Raw genomic sequence first — 16375 nt, 5'->3', positions numbered from 1 at the left:
CAAATCTTACGCAGCAATCGATTTCAGATACAAACAATACGTACGCGTGAACATGCATTCCAGAAACGAACACGCCGATAAGTGAATTGCAAATATTACCTAAGAGATTTTTATTTAAATTAATAAAAAGCTATTGATATAAATATTTACTCATTCTCTTGTCATCATTTGCTTAAAGCCTACATAACTACGTGATTTATTTTCTACAAGCTTACCTTGCACAGATTTACTGCCGCAAATAATCGTAACGATTTACGAAAACTAATATGTAATAATTTTCAAACATATTTAAGTAAATTATATACACAATGAATGGTCAATTCTGTATGATGTTTTATTAATTACAAAAATTCCAAATTTTGAAAATGGTTTCACACGCACACTAACACACACAGAAAGTTTTTTTTTAAATTTAAACTAAGGGTGGAAATATCTTATTTCCAGACTTCTTTGTGTATTCGGAGAGGAGTTAAAACTTTATGAAATAACTAACTTCCTTTACACTTGATCAGAAACAATTTTTGAAAAATAAATGTTATAAATTTACTTTTACTTTTATATATGTTATGCCAACTTACATATTTACATATTAATTAGAATTGGTTATAATCATAGACAACAAAATAAAATCTTCTTTAACTTTCCCCTTGTTAAAAATAAAATTTTGAATATTTTTGAATTACTCTTATCTTTATTTATATTAAAATATAAACATAAAATTTATTGGTGTCCATATTAGTGGATTTATAGACATGCTTAGACTTCATGAAACCAAAATCACGAACTTCTCACGAATTCCTTATTTTCAAATACGGGTAGAATTGAAAAAGACACTTGTTTACGTGTTTAATGTAATGTTATTTTAATAATAAAAAGACCCCCATTTTCTTTACCACAAGGGTAAAATTTAAAAATCATATAAAATACATTTGATTAATTTCAGGTAAAATTTATAACGAAAATTTTTTTTATCTCATAGTTTAGTAGATATAGATATTTGTTTAACTTGTGTGAAACCAAACATATTTTACATTATGAATGGAAATGCAAAAAGGGTAAAACATAATTTACGTGATAGACATGCCAAGTTTCTTAACTCTGGCTCTGGTAGGCTCGTACATTTCAGTTTCTTTTAACAAAGCCGAATTGGTGGAATTTCAGAAAAAAGTAAAGATGAGTTTGTAGTTCTTGTATTTTTATTACACATAGCCATTAATATAACTTCAGTACGATTATTTTTGGAAGCTTGAATTTTACTTCACTAAATTCCAAACTTATATTTTTTTTATCTTCCACAGTCAAACTTTAAAAATCAGACAGCGCAAGAATTCCGTGAAGGGAATTCAGTCATGAAAAAATAACAGTACAGACGAACACAGAGGGACAACAAAGACGAGACAGTTTCAACAAGAACAGTAAATGAATAAATACTGTGTTAGTCTGTGCTGTCGTCGTTGTGTTGTAGTGTTGTTGTGTTGTAGTTTCATCGTCTGGGTCCATCTGTTTGCTGTTTGTGCAGAGTTTCTTATTTTTGCATTCTTGAATTTTTTCATGACAGGGAGTTCAAAACTGCAATGGCGCATGCGCAAAGAATTGCATTAAAACAGGCCAGAGCAAACACCAGCCCGTATCTAGCAATCCGCCTTTAAGGAGGATTAGGCGTCGCCATCTTGCATTTTCAAATATTCTGATACCACTTGCAATAGAGCTTCCGTGCTAAATGTTTTGGTTTGGCATAGCACAGGACTTATGTTTGGCCGCTGGCTGAAGTCAACACCTGTGAACTGGTGTGATCATCATGGCAGCTGTAGTGGCCCGCGTGGAATAATAAGATATGTCCTACCAGCGCTTGCAGACTAGAGAATGTTAGTAAACATATGGTTCCAACAAGGTATGGAAGGTCTGGCAGATATGACTAAAGCCTTGCATGCCAAAATTTGCGATGAATATTATGAAATTAGAACAATAGCTAAATGATTTAAAAGTTCATTACGAAACGAGGGGGGGGGGGGTGGTAGAATCAGCTTAGTAAGAGCAACAGAAAGGTAGGTACGCAGATGTTTCAAGCGTGCCCTGACAGTAAATGTACTCGGGAAATGTTCATTTTAAATCAACATTAGAAATTTCCCTTCCCGTCACACCGAGAGTGCATTTACTCTGTATCACCGTCTGTGCATAGGCACTGGCAAATTTACAGTGAAGGAGGAATAGAGTGCAAACATAAAAATATTGTTTATTCGCATATCTGGAAGGTTACGAGATTTTTGAGATAAAGTAGCAAAATACATAACAAATTGTAGCACAGCATATAAATGTTTTGAAGTTATACTTCTTTAGGCGCGTCATGAAAAAATGACAAGAGTGGATTTTGAAGATGCACGTGCACCATGCAAAGAAATTTTCACAGGATGAAAAAAGGTTTCATACGGAAAAAAACGCAACATACAAATAAATATTTTATATGTGATTTTAAATCGTATACTATAGTGATTTATATTTAATAATGGTCTGTATAATTAAAAAATTATTTATTGTGTATATTAGAGATAGAAATTGTGTTTATAAATATTTTCAAGTGTATTTATATAAATGAGGCTATGCGCCTATATGTATATAATTTATAAAATTATTATATTATTGTTTAATAAATAATTAGAATAAATAAATTAGAATAAACTTTCAGCATATTTATTGATTTTCATTATCATATGAAATAAAATTTAACTCGATTATTTGACTAAATTAAATAACAATAAAGTTTATATACGTGTTTATATTAATATTGCATACATATTATATATTTAATTTTTATAAAGTCTATTGAATTCATAATTTACCAACCGTATTTATAAAATTACTCCAGTACAGTTATTATTTTATTTTTATTAATTATTTGCATACAAATTAAAGTAAGTTTTTTATTACATCAAGTAAGTATTACTTCTGACGCGCTTTCGTAAGTTCAAGCTTTTTTTTCTGATTTGGGAATTTTTTTTTTATGCAACATAAATCAATAGCCAAGTATGGCATCGCAGCTCCGCAATAACGGGGTGTCGCGATACCAGAGATGCATGTTCCAGGTACTTGTTGCTAATTGAAGACAATGGGAGAAACCTCTGTCGTTTCACAATACGGCGATTGTTTCAAGCACGCGCGGAGAAAGATTTTTTTTGGGAGGGGGAGAGAAGAGAGAGTGAGTATTATTGTTTTGAAATGAATACTTTCCTTTTTTAGGATGTCATGTGATGTGTACAAAATGACGTTGAGAGTAGACATTGCAACCACACAAGACTATTTTGTAAGGTGACAAGTAAGGAAAAGGAAATACACACCCTTTTCCCCTCCTCCTTGTTTATGTCACGTGTTACCCGTTAGAGTGAGTTTTCAGGAAATTCTGTAGTTAATATGTATTAACACAGTAGTAATGAACAAGTTTAAACTTCTGTCGCACTGTAGCTGACACGGAGTAAAACTTTAAGTCGGACTTGTAAGAACACGAGGCAAGATGTTAGGTCGAAGATTTCACAATTTTTATGACGTTAATAATATAATTAAATGATAGAAACTCCCATCCCTTTTCCCATCTGTATGACAAAACCATTTCTTTTTTACTATACATTTTAACGTTAATTCTTTGTTTAACATTTCTTATCTCATGATTACATTCTTACGATTCTTTATAACGAGTTCCTTTTAAGGCATTAAAAAAGGCTTTTAGAGAGCTATGGTTTGTTCTCCTAAGTGCTAAAAAGAGTGACTTCAACTTTAGAACATACTCTCACTCCCTATACTAATACATTTATGGTTAAAACAAGGATAAAAGCATTGCAAAATAAAATCGTTGTAGTGAAATATCTTAGCATCTAACAATAAATCCTTCTCCTTATGAAACAAAATGCTTCTCTGTTTCTTTATTATATATATCACGGCCATGTAGACAGGTCTGACAACTTACCTTTGATCTCCATCGGCTTAGTGAAACTCGCGGCGGTCTGAGAACTAATGCAAATTACTAACGAGTTTTAAATGAGTCAATTATTACTCAATTTTTGATAATTAAAAATACAAAATGAGAAAGTATTTGCGTCGTTAAAAACATTTGAGGACTTAAAAACCACACACATAGAGTAAATATCTTTCTTCAGTAAGTGTATTTTTTATCTAAGAATTTCAGCTTTCGAAAAAAAATCTGAAGGCTCATCAGTTATAAAAATGAGTTTTCAATCATCATATTTTAAAAATATTTCTGGAGGAGAACCTTCGTCTTCTCCACTGCACTCACCAAAAACAGGTTCAGCCGAAATATATTTTTACAACTATCTTCGGCCCTCCTCTTCCGCAAAACCTGGCTAAGCCCATTGTTTTGCAGACAGACAACACTGGGATGTGTTGAGCAGTTTCCAAACGGCGTGGTTTTTTTCCGAAGCCGTGCAAACGGTGTGCGTGGACAGGGGAGGGAGGTCTTATGGCGGTATTCCAAGATGTTCGGGTAAGGTAGCGAATAAGCACTGCCTTGTTGGTGATACAAACGTAACCTAACTCGCAGGTCGTATTCCAGTACGCGTCCAAACCAAATCCCAGTATCGTGACAGAACAACAACCGTTTTAATCAACGGCGCCCTGAGCGAGGCTAAAAGCTGGTTTCAACGCATTCTGGTGGACGTTTAGCAACCATAGATGCAATATGTTACGGCAAAAAAAAAATACTAGGAGATAGCAGCAACGTGTTATTCTAATTTAATCAGGTACTTTTTAAGTTGCTATTATATCTTGTTATGACCATTAAAGATTACAAGAATTTCATTTGGCACTCCAAAACGCTTAGTACGTCTCCCGATGATCACAAAAAAGGACTATTTACGAGTTGATGACACCAAAAACGCGAGTCCTGTACGTGGACGAAACGAACGGAAAAAGGTTGATGCTATGGAATTCGAGGCAACAGCTCGGCAACGGATGGCACACCAAAAAGACCGTTCCCCTAAACGGCCACGGGACTGGCAGGGGTCCTTGTCGTGCCCTGGCCACGCGGTGCCCTTGTTGTGGCGTGTTGGCAGGGAGCTCCCTGGCGGGTTGCAGATGGTGGGGCGGTCGTCCGGGGACGAGCGTCGTCGGGGGAGGGAGCGCGGGATGGTGCAGGAGGGACTGGACCTGCTGCGCAAGAAGAAAGAAGACGAGTGGCGCAACAAGATACGAGACCAGAGAGAGGTGGGCACCGCCTACACGGCAAGCGCACCCTAGCTCTCTTCCCGTGCGAACGGAACACACGGGGCGAATCGGATCAGAAGTTTTTAACAGTATGCTTCGAAGTAGCTTGGCTTCTGGGTTTGTAGCCGCATCCTGGGCGGGTAATTCACCGACGCTTCGGTCGACGTTGCAGTCGCCACTATCGGTAACTGCTCCCTGGTGATGGCGACTGCGATGTCGACCGAAGCGTCGGTGAATTATCCGCCAAGCTACTTCAGACAATGGCCGTGAAAGCCTGCGCACATTATCGTGTTTCGAAGCATAATAGAGCATAAAATATTTTTACATAGAACTATGTGTTATAACTACCATTAGAATTATTTGAACAACTGTATAATATTTTCTGCTGTATTATGTTTCAAAATATAATGCTGAAAACTTTTGATCCTATTCACTCCTCTGATCCTATTCACCCCGTTTTACGGTACTCATGTAAAACTAATCTGGGCTTGATTCTTACCCGGACGTTTACACCTTGTGTTGTCCCAGTGCCTCCAATAGCTAAAAGATATTTGTAAACAGTATCCTGAACAGCTTTACAGTATTAACTGCGCAACGTAATAACCACAGTAAAATATAATAAAAGTTGACTTGTTGAATGTTCTAATTTCGTTTACATGGTTTCAAAATAAATTATGGTTGATTGTAACAAATCAATTAAAATTTAAAATAAAAACTATTGCCAACTTTCGTGGAAAATACTCATTTTCAGTATCATCTTAAAAAATGTATTTAATATATGCAAAATTAACCATAATCATGTGTTGTTAAATGTTACAATATGTTTTATTTTAGTATTACAAACCATTTCTTGGCAACTGGTTTCCAAAGGAATATTTTAAGACAGTTTTCTGAGCACACGCGGGGCCGTCCACGGAAACCAAGGGCCCTCGGGGGCAAATAGTTTTGTCGGGCCAGTTATCTGTCATTTAATATAGAACTTTTAAAACCCCTGCCGTTAAAAAAAATAATCCAAAGACTGTAAACATTTCTATGGCCATAACTGTAAACGTGGTCTGCACGTATCGCACAAACTTTCAAGGCTTCTTATGGATTCTGTGAACAAAAGACTTGTGATCATGGTCCTGCCAGGGTGAACCCAAACGGGAGCTCCTGCCACCCCCGCCCCCTTCTTCTGGATGGCCTTGCGTCCCGCTGACCTGGACGGCCTGGTGTCCATTCCTGGCGGCCAGTACTGTCCCCTAGGACCGTCGCACAGTGGGAGAGTCATGGGTGGGCAGCGGCTGTGTTCCGAAATAACTGTTTTATGCTTGTGTGTACCCTGGTAGTATCACACAAACTACCAGTCTATTGCTAATATAATTCATTAGAAACCTTAAAATTTATGCAATTTTTTTTTCAGATCACGTCTACAGTTTTGGCCACGGCAACTAAAGATAAGTCTTTTTTTTTAAATGGGGATTGGAAAAAAATGTCTATACTAGGTAATTTGCCCCGGGCCCTTTGGTTTTTCTTGATAGCTATGCTTTATATGCTGCACAAACACAGCCTGTCCAGCGCTTGCTTCAACTGACAACCAGCAGCTGACAGTTACAAGCAGGATTGTGCTTCAATGCCTTTTTGACTAAGATGATTTTACATTAGGTTCGGTCACCTAAAATTTTTTTTTATTTAATCATAACTACTGTTATTCAAGGCATATTATTTCTGTAAAATTAACTCGAAAGCTCTCTTGCATTTGTTGTTTTGTAACAAATGTATTTTCAATGGATGTTAACTAATGTGTGATATAATGGACGTAAAAAGTAGTGCAAGTTATCTACGTAGTTATTATTATCACTTGCGCAGCACCTAACGGCTGGCAGGTAAGTTAATATGAAAATCGACATGTTATTCCCTGCTTGAGGCAGGGTCTGCATGGATGGCAAAGGGCTGACTGGAGCCGGCTGCCCTACCCGAGGGACAGACCTATCGCTCCGTCCAGCCTGGAAAATGCGTGAGGTGAGATGGTGTACGGAGCAGTGACGGAATGAATGAGTGGGGGAAACGGGAGAACCCCGAGAAAAACCCCACAGGTCATGGCAACGTCCACCACGTTTTCCACTTGCGAAAAAAAGAATCATTATTGGCCCCACTGGGAATCGAAGCCTGGTCCAACCACTCAACCGCAAGCAACATTTAGCAACATCTGGGGACAGAACTTGCCCACAAACAACAAATTGCAAGAGAACGTTCGTGAAAAAGAAATAGTCATTAGAGCAAATTAATCCACAAAAAAAAAAATACTACAGTATTCAACTTTCTGTTTTGAGACCGAGCTACAAAAAAAGATTGCAATGCTAACTTCAGAAATAAAACAAGTTTAATTTAGAAAAAAAAACTATTATGTACTGTGCTTCTTATTGACTTCTCATGTACGTGTTATAGGTCAACATTGAAAAAGTACACTGATAAAAAGAAATATATATTTTAAAATTTATATAATATTTGTCATGGGGTTAAACACACATTTTTTGCTCTCCTGTAAAACTGGACAATGTGAACGTGTTGCCCTTATGTGCACAAAAGCATCGCGTTATTTGGAATACACTATTTCGTCCAGAAATTTTATGTTTGAAGACAATTTATATCATGTACCCGTAGTTTTGTAACGTAAGTAGCATAAAAAAAAGAAGTTTATTTTCTGATAAACTCTTTCTGTCTCGTACACCTGCACGTGGGTCGCCTAGCACCTAACTCGAGATCTCGTGAAGTCATGGACGGACAGTTACCATAGTAAACTGCACATGTGAACATGTTGCAGCTAAGAGAGATGCTGACCAAATATTCTCCGTGGGGAAAACCTGGCTGCGGTGCTCCTAATCCCAACTCCATCCGCAAGAGAAACCTTCACATGGAAGAGCTTTACCCGGAGAAAGAAAAGGTTACTACTACCATTGAATATACTTAATTATATTCTAATATCCACAACTCAGACATAGTAAATAGATTATTAAATTTTCAGAAGTGAAGTATCATATTTCATGGAAGTTTAATCAAGAATATTGAAACATGGCTGAAACCCTTACTATTGGTCACTATCTGTTGTTTGTCACAAATAGTTTCAACAGATATTTAGCAAGTGTGATATCATTGCTTTAAAAATGTCGCCAATCGAGAACCATTACACATATTAACGCGACTTTTACACTCATTACATAACAAATATTAAAAATCTTTGAAAATCTTTGAGAAATAACAAAAAAATGCAAGGGAGGTAAATTTACAAACAAAATCCTTAATTAAAATGAAGAAAAAAAATCAACATGGCGTTTAAGTTCCTACCTTACCCCATAAAAGTTAGAACATTGAGTATACTTTAAAACCTGTAGTAATCTTTTACTTTTACTTTTCTGCAATCAAAGCTCTGTTCTTCATTGCCACCTATACCGGGAGCAAATCCTATGATGATTCAAAAACTGGAAGCCATTGTTTTTTTGTTTTTTTCGCTGTTGACAATGGCGGAACAGGAACTTATTTCGGGGATTACCAAAATTGTCAATTATTAAGAAATAAAATTGTTTATTGAATAATTACATCAGGATAACTCACGTTGAGTTCTTTTTTTTATGAATTAATATATGGGTAGCTTCTACAGTCCTATTTTTGGGACATTTTAAAAAATATAATTTTTTTTTGGGGGGGGGGGGGGGGGGGGGAGGAAATTGAAGAAATCCAAAATTTTGGGTACGGCTGATTTTTATGGCCCGGCTTCACTCTTGACATTAGTGTTATTTTTGCTGATTCCAGATTTTTATAAAGAAAAATATTAGAAAATGGTCCCTGTATAAGTAATATTGTCAACGCAACTCAGCTTTAAAAACAATTACATAAACTGGAAATTTTCATGCAATAGTAAAGGTAAGTAATTTTGGTCCATAACACGTTTACTAACGGTATAAAATTAATTCCAAAGTTTAGTAAATGAAATATTTTTGTTACCATCACCTAAATGACTTTTTAAATATAGGAGATAACACGTAGCGATATCTGGGAACACAATTTGCAGCTAAACGTGGATAAATAATGTTTGTTGAAAAAACATCCGTAGGAACTGCGCTTAAACAAAAGGTATCGCACTGATATCCAATGAGCCAACATGGTCGAACCTCAAAACCCCTGTCACACTGTTAACTTTCGCTTCCAGCTAATTCCAAAAACCTTAGTGAACTACTGCTGGAGCGTTATGTTAATAATATAGACAATCGCTCAGCGTTGTTTGAATAACGAGCGAGATTTAGTTTCCATAAAATGTTTTTGATATGCGTAATTTGGTAGGAGTAATTTCATGGAAATGGAACGGAAGTAGATGAACGGAAATGTGACACAAAGATCGCGGACCTACGTGTAGCAACATGAACCCGTACACAGTCACTTTCATAAACATTAGGGTACATTATAAACGTATTTGTGAGCCACGTGAAATTCTATAATAGTGTAACTGCCCCGTAAACTAATAAAGTCATAGTAAAAGGTAATCTCAAGTTTTAAAATACCCAAGAAAAGTGGCGTTACTATTATTATGATAGATATTCTCTTTGTAATACGTCAATGGGCTCGGTACCACAGCGGTAGAGTACTATATAATTAAATTCATAAGACGTGGCGCAAATTTCGTCATTGAAAAATTTTTATTTTTACTTTTTTAATAACATTATAATATGATAATGTTGAATAAACTCAATAAGGTTAAGATTTGTTTGTAGTAATTATTTGCAGACTTATTTAGTCGTTTAAACAAAAACATACAAGTATATACTTAGTGTTATAATATATGTTTTAAAATGATTCATGAAAATATTTTAGTAATGCCATACAATTATAACTTCTATCGTTTGCGAAAACATCATAGTATTAACTGTTTAGTGAATTTTAACCATATGGACAGTATTGTAATAACATTCCTTGTCGAAAATCAGTTCAAAAATCAAGTCTTTTTCGCTTTCAACGGAACATTTCTTAATAGATTGAAACGTCCTCTTGATTTGAGCTGCCATCTGCGGGTAATGATGGCCTGCGATCTATGCAGCAAATTCTAGCGGCGAGCGCGGATAGTATGTGTGTGATTCGCATTCAGAAATTTTGGTATTTGAAAGGCGACTTTTTTCATGACTGTTTATTAATCACGCTGGGTAAATTTTAGATAATTCTAATTTAAATTTCGTGTCCTAGTTTATTTTAAGTTCATTTTTAACATGAACAAAATGAGAACTCATGAATATGCTCATTGCCGAGGTTATATGTTTACACATCATTGGCGAGTACTGAAAACTCGTTCACATTTCTTTTTTATACAAATGACTGTTTATAAAAAGTGTTGAATACTTGACGGAACCAGCCAACCAGAATCGTGCTCAGCAAAAACGAAAATAAAGTACTTTCCGTCTCGAGGAATCATTGATATGGCGAAGTACACGTGCCAGATTAAAAAAATTATTAATAATGTGTATACAACCTCTGAATATTATAGATAATATATTTCACTATGCAACAAGTATTTATATATATATATAGAAAAATTGTAAAAAAATTATGCTTAAAACTGATAGCAGTTTTAAATTCCCCCCTTAACAGTTAACTTATGATGCCGTAGGTGTTTTGGATACGTGGACCAGGCGAGGCCGGGTGTGTGACAGTTAGTGACACTAGTAGTCACAAGGCAGGGTGTGGCGAGGCAGTGGCGAGGCAGTGGCGAGGCAGTGACGAGGCAGTGGCGAGGTAGTAGCAGGCAGTGGCGAGGCAGTGGCGAGGCAGTGACAAGGCAGTGGCGAGGCAGTGGCGAGGCAGTGGCGAGGCAGTGGCGAGGCAGTGGCGAGGCAGTGGCGAGGCAGTGGCGAGGCAGTGACGAGGCAGTGGCGAGGCAGTGGCGAGGCAGTAGCAGGCAGTGGCGAGGCAGTGGCAGGCAGTGGCGAGGCAGTGGCGAGGCAGTGGCGAGGCAGTGGCGAGACAGTGGCGAGGCAGTGACGAGGCAGTGGCGAGGCAGTGGCGAGGCAGTGGCGAGGCAGTGGCGAGGCAGTGACGAGGCAGTGGCGAGGCAGTGACGAGGCAGTAGCAGGCAGTGGCGAGGCAGTAGCAGGCAGTGGCGAGGCAGTAGCACGCAGTGGCGAGGCAGTGGCGAGGCAGTGGCGAGGCAGTGGCGAGGCAGTAGCAGGCAGTGGCGAGGCAGTGACGAGGCAGTGGCGAGGCAGTGGCGAGGCAATGGCGAGGCAGTGGCGAGGTAGTGGCGAGGTAGTAGCAGGTAGTGGCGAGGCAGTGGCGAGGCAGTAGCAGGCAGTGGCGAGGCAGTGGCGAGGCAGTGGCGAGGCAGTGACGAGGCAGTGGCGAAGCAGTGGCGAGGCAGTGGCGAGGCAGTTAGTGGCGAGGCAGTGGCGAGGTAGTGGCGAGGAAGTGGCGAGGCAGTGGCGAGGCAGTGGCGAGGCAGTGGCGAGGCAGTGGCGAGGCAGTAACAAGGCAGTAGCAGGCAGTGGCGAGGCAGTGACGAGGCAGTGGCGAGGCAGTGACGAGGCAGTGGCGAAGCAGTGGCGAGGCAGTGGCGAGGCAGTTAGTGGCGAGGCAGTGGCGAGGTAGTGGCGAGGAAGTGGCGAGGCAGTGGCGAGGTAGTGGCGAGGCAGTGGCGAGGCAGTGGCGAGGCAGTGGCGAGGTAGTGGCGAGGCAGTAGCAGGCAGTGGCGAGGCAGTGGCGAGCCAGTGACGAGGCAGTGGCGAGGCAGTGGCGAGGCAGTGGCGAGGCAGTGGCGAGGCAGTGGCGAGGCATTGACGAGGCAGTGGCGAGGCAGTGGCGAGGCAGTGGCGAGGCAGTCAGTGGCGAGGCAGTGGCGAGGCAGTGGCGAGGCAGTAACGAGGCAGGGCGTGGCAGGCAGTGGCGAGGCAGTGACGAGGCAGTGGCGAGGCAGTGGCGAGGCAGTGGCGAGGCAGTGGCGAGGCAGTGGCGAGGCAGTGGCAAGGCAGTGGCGAGGCAGTGGCGAGGCAGTAACAAGGCAGTAGCAGGCAGTGGCGAGGCAGTGACGAGGCAGTGGCGAGGCAGTGGCGAGGCAATGGCGAGGCAGTGGCGAGGTAGTGGCGAGGTAGTAGCAGGTAGTGGCGAGGTAGTGGCGAGGCAGTAGCAGGCAGTGGCGAGGCAGTGTCGAGGCAGTGGCAAGGCAGTGACGAGGCAGTGGCGAAGCAGTGGCGAGGCAGTGGCGAGGCAGTTAGTGGCGAGGCAGTGGCGAGGTAGTGGCGAGGAAGTGGCGAGGCAGTGGCGAGGCAGTGGCGAGGCAGTGGCGAGGCAGTGGCGAGGCAGTAACAAGGCAGTAGCAGGCAGTGGCGAGGCAGTGACGAGGCAGTGGCGAGGCAGTGGCGAGGCAATGGCGAGGCAGTGGCGAGGTAGTGGCGAGGTAGTAGCAGGTAGTGGCGAGGCAGTGGCGAGGCAGTAGCAGGCAGTGGCGAGGCAGTGGCGAGGCAGTGGCGAGGCAGTGACGAGGCAGTGGCGAAGCAGTGGCGAGGCAGTGGCGAGGCAGTTAGTGGCGAGGCAGTGGCGAGGTAGTGGCGAGGAAGTGGCGAGGCAGTGGCGAGGTAGTGGCGAGGCAGTGGCGAGGCAGTGGCGAGGCAGTGGCGAGGTAGTGGCGAGGCAGTAGCAGGCAGTGGCGAGGCAGTGGCGAGCCAGTGACGAGGCAGTGGCGAGGCAGTGGCGAGGCAGTGACGAGGCATTGACGAGGCAGTGGCGAGGCAGTGGCGAGGCAGTGGCGAGGCAGTCAGTGGCGAGGCAGTGGCGAGGCAGTGGCGAGGCAGTAACGAGGCAGGGCGTGGCAGGCAGTGGCGAGGCAGTGACGAGGCAGTGGCGAGGCAGGCAGTGACGAGGCAGTGGCGAGGCAGGCAGTGACGAGACAGTTCTAGGCAGTGGTGAGGCAGTGACGAGGCAGTGGCGAGGCAGTGGCGAGGCAGTGGCGAGGCTGTGGCGAGGCAGTGGCGAGGCAGTGGCGAGGCAGTAGCAGGCAGTGGCGAGGCAGTGGCAGGCAGTGGCGAGGCAGTGGCGAGGCAGTGGCGAGGCAGTGGCGAGACAGTGGCGAGGCAGTGACGAGGCAGTGGCGAGGCAGTGGCGAGGCAGTGGCGAGGCAGTGGCGAGGCAATGGCGAGGCAGTGGCGAGGCAATGGCGAGGCAATGGTGAGGCAGTGGCGAGGCAGTGGCGAGGCAGTGGCGAGGCAGTTAGTGGCGAGGCAGTGGCGAGGTAGTGGCGAGGAAGTGGCGAGGCAGTGGCGAGGTAGTGGCGAGGCAGTGGCGAGGCAGTGGCGAGGCAGTGGCGAGGTAGTGGCGAGGCAGTAGCAGGCAGTGGCGAGGCAGTGGCGAGCCAGTGACGAGGCAGTGGCGAGGCAGTGGCGAGGCAGTGGCGAGGCAGTGGCGAGGCAGTGGCGAGGCATTGACGAGGCAGTGGCGAGGCAGTGGCGAGGCAGTGGCGAGGCAGTCAGTGGCGAGGCAGTGGCGAGGCAGTGGCGAGGCAGTAACGAGGCAGGGCGTGGCAGGCAGTGGCGAGGCAGTGACGAGGCAGTGGCGAGGCAGTGGCGAGGCAGTGGCGAGGCAGTGGCGAGGCAGTGGCGAGGCAGTGGCAAGGCAGTGGCGAGGCAGTGGCGAGGCAGTAACAAGGCAGTAGCAGGCAGTGGCGAGGCAGTGACGAGGCAGTGGCGAGGCAGTGGCGAGGCAATGGCGAGGCAGTGGCGAGGTAGTGGCGAGGTAGTAGCAGGTAGTGGCGAGGCAGTGGCGAGGCAGTAGCAGGCAGTGGCGAGGCAGTGTCGAGGCAGTGGCAAGGCAGTGACGAGGCAGTGGCGAAGCAGTGGCGAGGCAGTGGCGAGGCAGTTAGTGGCGAGGCAGTGGCGAGGTAGTGGCGAGGAAGTGGCGAGGCAGTGGCGAGGCAGTGGCGAGGCAGTGGCGAGGCAGTGGCGAGGCAGTAACAAGGCAGTAGCAGGCAGTGGCGAGGCAGTGACGAGGCAGTGGCGAGGCAGTGGCGAGGCAATGGCGAGGCAGTGGCGAGGTAGTGGCGAGGTAGTAGCAGGTAGTGGCGAGGCAGTGGCGAGGCAGTAGCAGGCAGTGGCGAGGCAGTGGCGAGGCAGTGGCGAGGCAGTGACGAGGCAGTGGCGAAGCAGTGGCGAGGCAGTGGCGAGGCAGTTAGTGGCGAGGCAGTGGCGAGGTAGTGGCGAGGAAGTGGCGAGGCAGTGGCGAGGTAGTGGCGAGGCAGTGGCGAGGCAGTGGCGAGGCAGTGGCGAGGTAGTGGCGAGGCAGTAGCAGGCAGTGGCGAGGCAGTGGCGAGCCAGTGACGAGGCAGTGGCGAGGCAGTGGCGAGGCAGTGACGAGGCATTGACGAGGCAGTGGCGAGGCAGTGGCGAGGCAGTGGCGAGGCAGTCAGTGGCGAGGCAGTGGCGAGGCAGTGGCGAGGCAGTAACGAGGCAGGGCGTGGCAGGCAGTGGCGAGGCAGTGACGAGGCAGTGGCGAGGCAGGCAGTGACGAGGCAGTGGCGAGGCAGGCAGTGACGAGACAGTTCTAGGCAGTGGTGAGGCAGTGACGAGGCAGTGGCGAGGCAGTGGCGAGGCAGTGGCGAGGCTGTGGCGAGGCAGTGGCGAGGCAGTGGCGAGGCAGTAGCAGGCAGTGGCGAGGCAGTGGCAGGCAGTGGCGAGGCAGTGGCGAGGCAGTGGCGAGGCAGTGGCGAGACAGTGGCGAGGCAGTGACGAGGCAGTGGCGAGGCAGTGGCGAGGCAGTGGCGAGGCAGTGGCGAGGCAATGGCGAGGCAGTGGCGAGGCAATGGCGAGGCAATGGTGAGGCAGTGGCGAGGCAGTGACGAGGCAGTGGCGAGGCAGGCAGTGACGAGGCAGTGGCGAGGCAGGCAGTAACGAGACAGTTCTAGGCAGTGGTGAGGCAGTGACGAGGCAGTGGCGAGGCAGTGACGAGGCAGTGGCGAGGTAGTAGCAGGCAGTGGCGAGGCAGTGACGAGGCAGTGGCGAGGCAGTGGCGAGGCAGTGGCGAGGCAGTGACGAGGCAGTGGCGAGGCAGTGGCGAGGCAGCGGCGAGGCAGTGGCGAGGCAGTGACGAGGCAGTGGCGAGGCAGTGGCGAGGCAGTGGCGAGGCAGTGGCGAGGCAGTGGCGAGGCAGTGGCGAGGCAGTGGCGAGGCAGTAGCAGGCAGTGGCGAGGCAGTGGCAGGCAGTGGCGAGGCAGTGGCGAGGCAGTGGCGAGGCAGTGGCGAGACAGTGGCGAGGCAGTGACGAGGCAGTGGCGAGGCAGTGGCGAGGCAGTGGCGAGGCAGTGGCGAGGCAATGGCGAGGCAGTGGCGAGGCAATGGCGAGGCAATGGTGAGGCAGTGGCGAGGCAGTGACGAGGCAGTGGCGAGGCAGGCAGTGACGAGGCAGTGGCGAGGCAGGCAGTAACGAGACAGTTCTAGGCAGTGGTGAGGCAGTGACGAGGCAGTGGCGAGGCAGTGACGAGGCAGTGGCGAGGTAGTAGCAGGCAGTGGCGAGGCAGTGACGAGGCAGTGGCGAGGCAGTGGCGAGGCAGTGGCGAGGCAGTGACGAGGCAGTGGCGAGGCAGTGGCGAGGCAGCGGCGAGGCAGTGGCGAGGCAGTGACGAGGCAGTGGCGAGGCAGTGGCGAGGCAGTGGCGAGGCAGTGGCGAGGCAGTGGCGAGGCAGTGGCGAGGCAGTGGCGAGGCAGTGGCGAGGCAGTCAGTGGCGAGGCAGTGGCGAGGCAGTGGCGAGGCAGTGGCGAGGCAGTGGGTGCGCAGGGCTCGGCGGCGGCGCAGCTGGGGCGGCCCGGCGGCGGCGCGCCCCGCAGGACGGACTCGGGCCATGTGAACCCGCAGCTCCGCGAGGACCCCGCGCTGCGCTTCCAGGACAACCCGCAGGGGCGGCGCTGCGTGGACAACGTGCTGCGCTACCGCACCGGCGCCCCGCAGCAGCAGACCTACCGCCGGCAGCTGGGTGAGTGCACTCCGCGTGGCCTCCGTGTAAGGGTCTCGTCAAGCATTCTTTCAACTTTGCTCTCATAGAAACTACCATTGATCAAACTCGGAGTTTGTTCAAATTTTGAAATGTAACTTTTGAAAGAGCTACAATCTTCGAGGGTTACGAAAAATCCGATCGTACGAGTGGAGTAGTTAGGTACATGGGTGGGGG

Source organism: Bacillus rossius, chromosome 6, assembly GCF_032445375.1.
Source record: "Bacillus rossius redtenbacheri isolate Brsri chromosome 6, Brsri_v3, whole genome shotgun sequence".
Taxonomy (NCBI): domain Eukaryota; kingdom Metazoa; phylum Arthropoda; class Insecta; order Phasmatodea; family Bacillidae; genus Bacillus; species Bacillus rossius.
The sequence above is the reverse complement of the archived record's forward strand: the minus strand, read 5'-3'. Positions refer to the sequence as shown.